The following is a 10,184-nucleotide window of genomic DNA, read 5'->3' as shown; positions in this document are numbered from 1 at the left end:
TCAGATCATGAAAATATGGAGAGCCCCTAACAAAAGGAACCCCAGAAATTCTACACAAAGACATATAATAATTAAAATGGTAAAGATCAAGGATAAGGAGAGATTATTGAATACAGCCAGAGAGAGAAAAATGATTACTTATAAAGGAAATCCCATCAGGTTATCAGCAGATTTCTCAATAGAAATTCATCAGACCAGAAGGGAGTGGCATGAATAGTTAATATACTGAAACAGAAGGACCTCCAACCAAGAATCCTCTACCTGGTGAGATCATCATTTGAATTTGAAGCAGAAATTAAATAATTTCCAGATAAACAAAAGTTGAGGCAATTTCTACCACTAAGCAGTCTTACATGATATGTTAAAGGGACTGCTGTGGATGGAAATGCCCCTAAGGCTACATAGTTTTCACCAATGAAAATAAACCCACAGTAAAGGTAGCATACCAACTAATTATCAAGCAAGTACAAATTTAAAACAAAACAAAAGAAGAAAAATCAACTATACACAAAATCAAAGTATACAAAAAAAGTGCAGATTAGGACATCTAATATGAAAAATATGGAGAAGGAAGAAGGAAAAAAGTACCTTGAGATTGTGCTTGAATGAATAATCAGCAATTTGGATAAACTATTATATAGCAAAGAAACTATCCTTGAACCTTTGGTAAACACAAAATTAAAGCCTACATGAAATACACACAAAAAATAAATAAATTTTAAAAAGAGAAATCCAACCACAACACTAAAAATAACCATCAACAAGAGAAAAATATAAGAGAGGAAGAAAGGAACAGAAAAGAGATGCAGAAACTATTTTAAAAATGGCAATAAGTATGTATCTATCAATAATCAGCTTAAAGGGTAAATGGACTACATGAACCATTCAAAAGACAAGAGTGGAAAAATGGATAAGGAAACAAGACTTTTCTATATGCTGCCTACAAGAGACTAATTTCAGACCCAAAGACATACACAGACTAAAAGTTAGGGGATGGAAAAAGATATTTCATGCAAATAATAGGGAGAAAAAAGCAGGAGCAGCAGTACTTTTATCAGACAAAATTGATTTCAAAACAAAGAAAGTAACAAGAGACAAAGAAGGACTTTACATTATGATAAAAGGATCAGTCCAAGAAGAGGATATAAACATTAAAAATGTCTATGCACCCAACACAGGAGCACCTAAATATGTAAAACAAACACTAACAGAATTAGAGAAGGAAATACACTGCAACACATTCATTTTAGAACACTTTAACACACCACTCACATCAATAGAGAGATCAAGGATATAGGAAATAAAAAAGGAAACAGAGGCACTGAACAATACATTAGATCAAATGGATTTAACAGATATCTACAGAACACTCCATCCAAAAGAATCAAGATACACATTTTTCTCAAGTTTACATGGAATCTTCTCCAGAATATATCACATACTAGGCCACAAGAAGAGCCTCCTAAGTTCAAAAAGATTGAAATTGTATCAAGCAGCTTCTCAGACCTCAATGGTATGAAAGTAGAAATAAATTACACAAATAAAACAAAAAGACTTACAAACAAATAAAGGCTAAACAATACACTTTTGAATAATCAGTGGATCAATGAACAAATTTAAACAGAAATCAAGCAACACATGGAGACGAATGAAAACAAAACACAACAGCCCAAAATCTGTAGGGTGGTAAAGGGAGTTCTAAGAGGAAAATATATAGCAATACAGGATTACCTCAAGAAACAGGAACAATCCCAAACAGTCTAAAATAACAATTAAAGAAACTAGGAAAAGAAGAACAAATGAAACTATGAGTCAGTTCAAAGAGGGACATAATAAAGATCAGAGCAGATATAAATAAAATTGAGAAGAAAACAATAGTTGAGAAAATGAACAAAATAGGTAAACCCCTAGCCAGACTTTTATCAAGGAAAAAAGAGTATACACACATAAAAAGCACCTGAAACAAAGAAGAAATAGTCACAATGGATACAGCAGAAATACAAAGAATTATCAGAGAATACTATGAAAAATTATATGCCAAAAAACTGGACAACTTAGAAGAAATAGTCAACTTCCTAAAAAATACAATCTTCCAAGACTGACCCAGGAAGAAACAGAAAATGTGAATAGACCAGTTGCCGGTAATGAAATCAAACTGGTAATAAAAAAACTCCCCAAAAGCAAAACTCCACATCCAGACGAATTCACAGCCAAATTCTACCAAACATTTAAAGAGCTAGTACCCATCCTTCTTAAAGTTTTCCAAAAAGTACAAGCAGAGTGAATACTTCCAAACTCATTTTATGAGGCCAGTATCACCAAAACCAAAGACATTACGAGAAAAGAAAATTACAGACCAATATCCCTGATGAACATAGATGAAAAAATACTCAACAAAATATTAGCAAACCAAATTCATAAATATATCAGAAAGATCATCCATGATGACCAAATGGGATTTATTCCAGGGATGCAAGGATGCTACAATATTCATAAATCCATCAATGTCATATGCCAAATGAAAAGAAGGATAAAACACACATGATCATTTCTATAGATGCCGAAAAGGCATATGACAAAAGTCAATATCCATTCATAATAAAAACTCTCAACAAAATGGGCATAGTACCTCAACATAATAAGGCTATATGCAACAAACCCACAGCCAACATCATACTTAACAGCAAAAAGATGAAAGTTTTTCCTCTAAGGTCATGAACAAGACAAGGATGTCTACTCTCCCCACTTTTATTCAACATAGTACTGGAGGTCCTAGCCACAACAATCAGAAAACACAAAGAAATAAAAGGCATCCAAATTGGTAAGGAAGGAGTTAAACTCTCACTATTTGCAGATGACATGATATTATACATAGAAAACCCTAAAGAATCCACCAAAAAACTACTAGAACTAAAAAATAAATTCAGCAAAGTTGCAGGATGCAAAATTAATACACAGAAATCTGTTGTATTCTTATATACTAACAATGAACTAGCAGAAAGAGAAATCAGGAAAATAATTCCATTCACAATTGCATAAAAAATAATAAAATACCTAGGAATAAACCTAACCAATGAGGTGAAAGACCTATACTCTGAAACCTACAAGACACTCATGAGAGAAATTAAAGAAGACACCAAATAATGGAAATCTATCCCATGTTCATGGATAAGAATTAATATTGTCAAAATGGCAAGCCTGCCTAAAGCAATTTACAGATACAATGCAATCCCTTTTAAAATACCAACACCATTCTTCAATGAACTAGAACATATAGGTCTAAATTCATAAGGAACCACAAAAGACCCTGAATAGGTAAAGGAATCCTAAAAAAGAATAAAGCAGGAGGGATTCAACTCCCTGACTTCAACTTCTTCTACAAAGCTGCAGTAATCAAAACAATTTGGTACTGGCACAATAACAGACACATTGATCAATGGAACAGAATAGAGAGCCCAGATATAAACCCATGTATCTATGGTAAGATAATATATGATAAAGGAGTCATGAATATATAATGGGGAAAGAACAGCCTCTTCAACAACTGGTATTGGCAAAACTGGACAGCTACATGTAAGAGAATGAAACTGGATTACTGTCTAACTCTATATACAAAAGTAAACTTGAAATGGAACAAAGACCTGAATGCAAGTCAGGAAACCCAAAACTCTTAGAAGAAAACATAGGCAAAAATCTCTTGAATATAAAGAGATCTTCTTTCCTGAACATATCTTCTCAGGCAAAGGAAACAAAAGCATAAACAAGTGGGACTACATCAAACTAAAAAGCTTCTGTACATCAAAGGACATCATCAGCAGAACAAAAAGTCATCCTACAGTATGGGAGAATATATTCATAAATGATCTGATGAGGGGTTAACATCCAAAATATATAAAGAACTCAAACTCCTCAACACCCAAAAAGCAAATAACCTGATCAAAAAACGGGTGGAGGACCTGAACAGAAACTTCTACAAAGAAGAGATACAAATGGCCAACAGGCACATGAAAAGATGCTCTACATCACTATTCATCAGGGAAATGCAAATTAAAACCACAATGAGATATCACCTCACACCAGTTAGGATGGCCACTATCCAAAAGACAAGAAACAACAAATGCTGGCAAGGCTGCGGAGAAATAGGAACTCTCCTATACTGTTGGTGGGACTGCAAATTGGTGAAACCTCTGTGGAAAGCAATATGGAGGTTCCTCAAAAAAACTAAAAACAGAAATACCATTTGACCCAATAATTCCACTCCTAGGAATTTACCCAAAGAAAACAAGATCCCTGATTTGAAAAGATAAATGCACCCCTATTTTTACCACAACACTGTTTACAATAACCAAGGTATGGAAGCAACCTAAGTGCCCATCCATAGATGAATGGATAAAGAAGATGTGGTGCATACACACAATGGAATATTATTCAGGCATAAGAAGAAAAGAAATCCTGCCATTTGCAATAACATGGATGGCTCTAGAGGGTATTATGCTCAGTGAAATAAGCCAGTCAGAGAAGACAAATACCAGAGGATTTCACTTATTTGTGGAATATAAAAACAAAGCAAAACAGAAGGGAAAAAAATGGCATTAGTTTAACAGACACTGAGAAGTGACTAGTGGTTGCCAAGGTTGAGAAGAGAAGGTGGAAGTGGTGTGGAGGGGGAAAGGGACTGTCGAATCACTGTGATGTACATTTGATAGAAAAAAAAAGCAGGTACACAAAAGGCACTGTTAGCTTCCATACCAATGAAAAATACTAGTAACCAAGTGTGAGGACCGTTTTTTTTCCAAAAATATTATGGAAAGAAAAATCATAAGTATAATGTAAGTTCACAAATTAAATAAAATGTTAATTCATGTTGCTTTTACTAAGGTGTTATATATCTTTGAAAACCTGAGTTTGAATATTTATACTTAAAATCAATGCAATTATAATCATTGCCAAAACATCTATTTAAGGCTGAGATGATCAAATCATGATGTAAAGTATATATGAACATGTTTTATGCAGATGTGTTTCCTTCCAGACAAAAGTTTGTAAAGATTACAAAATGTATAGACATGATGTTCATATAGGCAAAAAAAGAGAAAGAAAGAGACACACACAAAGAGACAATGATCAAAGAAACACACTGTCTAATGGAATATCTAAGGAGCTGTTATTTTCCTTGTAGCTTTGTGAAATAAAGATATACATTGTAAAGCCAAATAGAAATATAGGTAGGTTAATCATAAGTGCCCATATAACAACCATTTGGGATAATTTAGACTGGCTCTGAATTATTCTGTCTGCTTCCTCTTCAGAAGAAGAAAAAAGTAGAGTATTTCTCTTATTGTCACCGTCCTATTCAAAATAGACATTTTAGCTATCTAAATTAGGAAAAATGTTCATACTTCTCTTACAAAGATAAAGCAGCCACAGTTATTTGAATCAGATCCCATATTTCAGATAAAGAAAGCAATGCCCATAGAGCAAGAAAAACTTGTAAAGTCAAGAGAAGAACAAAATCCAGACTATCTCCTAATATAAATTGGCTCCTCCCCATTCACCTTGTGCAAAAACACCAGCTCTTAAGATGTTACTTGAAACACTGCATTGTTTCTTCAAAGCACATCAGATTTGGCCCTTAGTCACTTACTTTTTATAATCACTAGGCTGAATTACTTAATCAAGGTTACTTTCCTGTATTAAAAAGAGGAGACTGTTAACGAACAAGCTTCAGAAAAGTCTCACAGTCTGGGCTAACCACACCTCATGGAAGGCTCAGCCAGTGGAGCCCATTGTCAGGATGGCAGGTGTGAAGGGCAGCGGTAGCATGCTTTCATCAATTCAATTGTACACAAGCATGGGCTAGACTAAGGTAAATAACTTTCAAACCTTATAATTTTACAGGCTTTTGCTTCTCTAAAGGTAAATACTGGGGAAGATTTTTTAGTCTTTCTATATAAACCATACAGCTAGTAAGTTCACAATGCAAAATAATTGATATTCACAAGTTCTAAATATCTCTATTATGTTGCAAAGCAAAGCTATGAATGCAACTTTAAATGAATACAACTTTAAATTATTATGTCCTTGGAAAAAATATTCAAAGAAAATCTAGTCAAATAGACTATGCTGTGACATTAATATTCTGCTGAATACAGATATTTGTTTTATGCTCAAAAATATTAGGAAGCTATCAAAATGCTAGATTTTATATCCTGGTTTGCCTGACTTTTTCTGTAAGATTCAAGAATGTAAATTATTGCTTTTATAAGAAATTCAGGAATTAGCCATCTCCCTACAACCACAGGAAGATCTCATTTTACTCTAGCCAAAAAAATACCAATCGTGGAACAGATCTCTACATTACAAAGAGAAGAAACAGCACTGCCTGGCAGTGAGGTGACTACCAAAATCCCCAGACTAGGCAGAGACACAATTTCCCAACAGAGAAGGCAAAGCAGGAAGGATGGAGGCTCACCCAACAGGAGCTAAGAACCTTTCTGTAAAAGTCCTACTGATCGCCTCAAATTCTCTTTTCTGAGTAGTCAGAAAACTTATTCTCCATATACATAACAGAGAACACTCCTCAATATCCAGTAAAATATAGAATAGAGTGCTCTAATTTCAAAACTCTCCTGGAAATAATCACTGGGAAAGGTAAGAAAACAAGTGCACAGACACTCCACCGACATTGCCAATTTAGCTCAATTAAAATTAAACTCTCTTACGGAAGGCCCAAAATATTGGCAATGTGCCTTTCCTGAAAAATAAGTAGTCTCCTGTTGAGAACAGGCCTCTCACCAAGCCTAGGAGGTTTAAGGATTAACCATCCTAGAGCTACCTCCCCCGGGGCTGTCCTCATCCTGGAGAGGCAGAGGATATTACTTTGGTAGGCCTCTTCTTCAAGTCCACCTGCTGAGCCTTCTCTATAAAGCTGGCAACAGGACAGTCAGCTGACTGCCTCTTATCGCCGCCATAGTCCTTCACGAAGGCTCTGTAGCAGCTGTGCAAGTTAGAATTTCCTGTGGCTACCTGGCCTAAGGGCAGAATGCTCTTGGATAAAGCACCCTAAGGTCAAGGCTGTGCCAGAAGGCCACCCTACTTCAGATTCCCATCTTCTTGGGAAGGGCTCATCATAAACCGTGTCAATGGTCACAAAGGATATGATTCACCTTCAACAGTTGCCACGAGCTTTACTCACAAAATAACGGATGCCACATTATCTCACTTAGACCTTACCTCAACCCTGTGGAGTAGATACTAATGTAATATTTCCAATTTATAAATAAATGGATGTTCCACAGAGGTCACAGAGTTCATCACATGGCTAGTAAGTGATAAAATCAGAATTTGTAACTAAGTTCTGGGAGTATGCAGGAGAAACATTTGGTTGAAAAGACTTTTTGTCTGTGCTGCCCAAGGATGCTACATCAGCAAACTTCCCGCAAAACTCCCAGAAGAGGCCCAGGACACAGAGCACACACGCCCCTGCATGAATCAGAGGACTGCCCCCACCAAAGGCCAACTCTGGGATCTCTTGCCTCCACCTCTGAACTCTCTTCAGCCACCGTCACCCACTAATAACCTGTTTTATGTTTCCTTTTCATGACTGGGAGTGAAGCAGACTTTGGTACTTATCTTTATCTCTTGCCAACAATGTAAAACTGAGTGGGGTGGGAATGTGGGAGAGAAAACACCAAACCTTCTTGCTAAGGGTAGAGCCCACTTGCTCCCACCCCAGTCACCTCCTCAAATAAGTAAAAGCAAAATAACTTGACTATCCATTGACTTAACCACTTTGCTAGACAGTAGGTATAAAAGAATAACAAAATCTGAACAGCTGATTATTATCCTCCAAGGACCTTTCCAAGCACTTTACATGTATTAACACATTTGACTTCAGAACAACCCTGAGGTATTATCCCCATTTTTCAGATGAGAAAACTCAGGCATAGAGTTTAAGTAACTTCCTAGAAGTCATACAAAAAGAGTATATACCACATGGTCCCTGACTTGAGAAACTTACAACCCAATTATGGAACAGGATTTATTCACTTAAAACAACTGGCAAACCAAACTGTCCAATTAAAAGTTCAATGCATGACATGGACAAGCCCTACAGAAGTCCAAAGAAGAGAAGGTGAGTGCATGCCAGAGTCCACAGGGAGGCTTCAGGAGGACTAGGGCCACAACTTACCAAGGGCAGTGGCTGTCAATGAACTACTCTGTCCTTGCTCTCTCTCCAGGAGACTTGGATGTGGAGGGCACACTATGCATCTAGTGGAAGGAGGCTGGGGATTCTAGTAGACATTTTATAAAGCACAGGGCAACCCCTCACAACAAAAAACTATCTGGCCCAAGAATGTCAACAGTACTGGGTTAAGACACCCCAAACTAGAGGAATGAGCAGTATTTAGACAGGGTCATTCCAGACAAGGGAAATAACATAAGTGGTGGCTGAAGCAGAAAACAGATCTCAGAGACACAGAACGCAATTTATTTTGGAAGAAAGAGGAAATAATGTTGCTCAGGAAGGCTTCATGGAGGGCTCTGAAAACCAAGCAAAGGAATCATAGCTGGATTTGGCTGGAAGTGGGAATACATAACAGATTTGTGGTGACACTCAGGATGAGTACCAAGAGCTGCGGAGTCTCAAAGCCCTGCTAGAAGCTTTGCTACAATAGTTCAGCTGTAAAGTGACAAGAGGTACCTGAATGGAGAGGGGAGAAAACAAAAGGCCTGCTGAAGAAAGAGCGGACCTGGCTCACCACCCTATACAGCCATGAAGGAAAGGGGTACAGGCAGGTCTATATTCTGTCTCACTTTCTTACTTGTGTGCCCAACTATAGTACCCAGGACAGTGCCTGGCAGAGAGCATAAGGGTATAAATGGCTGATGCATGAATCTTCAACTCAGTGATTCACATGGTATAGGGAAGTCGGGTCCCAGTGTCATCACGTGAAGGAAATACACAGGCCAAGTGAGACTTGGAAAGTGGCAAATTGTCCCTGTGTGAGTTCAACAAAGCCTGCAAGGGGGGACACTTCTGGCTCTTAAGCTGAACACCAGATGAACTAGCCGGCCCATGCGGAGCTGCTACATGTTATTCAGCAGAATGGCAGGCTCACAGGCCTGTGGGAACAAAGGACAAGTGGAGACAGATGTCTACCTCCCATCTCTGGCTCCCTGGTGGCAGAATCATACCCATGATTGACCTACAGAGATGAAGTCATGGAAGTTAAATTTACATGGGAGGCAAAGGGTACTGAAAAGAGTCGGGGAAACTGAGAGGAGGTAAATGGGTGGCTGGGCTGATGAAACCTCCCCTACAGTCCTCCTCAGACTCTCCTTAGTTGCTTCATACTTGGGTGAAAGCACTGCCCCCCAACAAAATACACTCTTAAGATACAAGACGGTAGATGGGTCCTCTTTCCTTAACATTTCATCAGCATAAAGATGCTTATCATTCTTCATTGGATAAAGCACTTTCTATGCACACAGCATTGTGGGGACACACCTGGCCAAGACCAGACACATCAAGGAGTGAGCTGTCTAGTTGATTAATCAGCTTAGATCAAGCATTAGCAAATTTTTTCTTTAAAACTCCAGACAGTAGATATTTCGGCTTTGAGGACCATACAGTCTTTGTTGCAATAACTTAACTCTGCTACTATAGTGCGAATGGAGCCACAGACATCATATGAGCAAATAGGCACAGCTGTATTCCAATAAAAATATTTATAAAGACAAGTAGTAGATCTGATTTGGCCAATAAACCATAGTCTCTCAGCCCCTGGCTTACACCAGTACTGTTACCTGACTAACCAGAATATAAACTATCAGAGTACATAGCAGGTCAAGAGCAAAGTTCTGAAAATGTATGTGAAAAGTAAATTTTGATGAGAGTGGAAGAGAGCCTGGCTGGCAGCCTGGTGAACTAGATCCTGCCAAGAGCCTCTTGGGGATTGAGAACACTTAGACACCAGGGCAACTCAGCCTCAGGTTAGGAAAGAGGGCCACACCCAGAAAATGCAAACATATCACACTCCACACTCCTCAGGAAAACTAACCCTGCCGGGAAAATAATCCTCAGAAATTTCACCAAAAGACTTAGTGCAGCAGATTATATTTTCTAAAACAGGCCCACTGCACAAGTTCCTGAATGATAGGGCAGTACGACTGGTGCTTGG

This window comes from Manis pentadactyla, chromosome 6 (assembly GCF_030020395.1).
Source record: "Manis pentadactyla isolate mManPen7 chromosome 6, mManPen7.hap1, whole genome shotgun sequence".
Classification (NCBI taxonomy): Eukaryota; Metazoa; Chordata; class Mammalia; order Pholidota; family Manidae; genus Manis; species Manis pentadactyla.
This window is presented reverse-complemented; position numbering follows the sequence as displayed.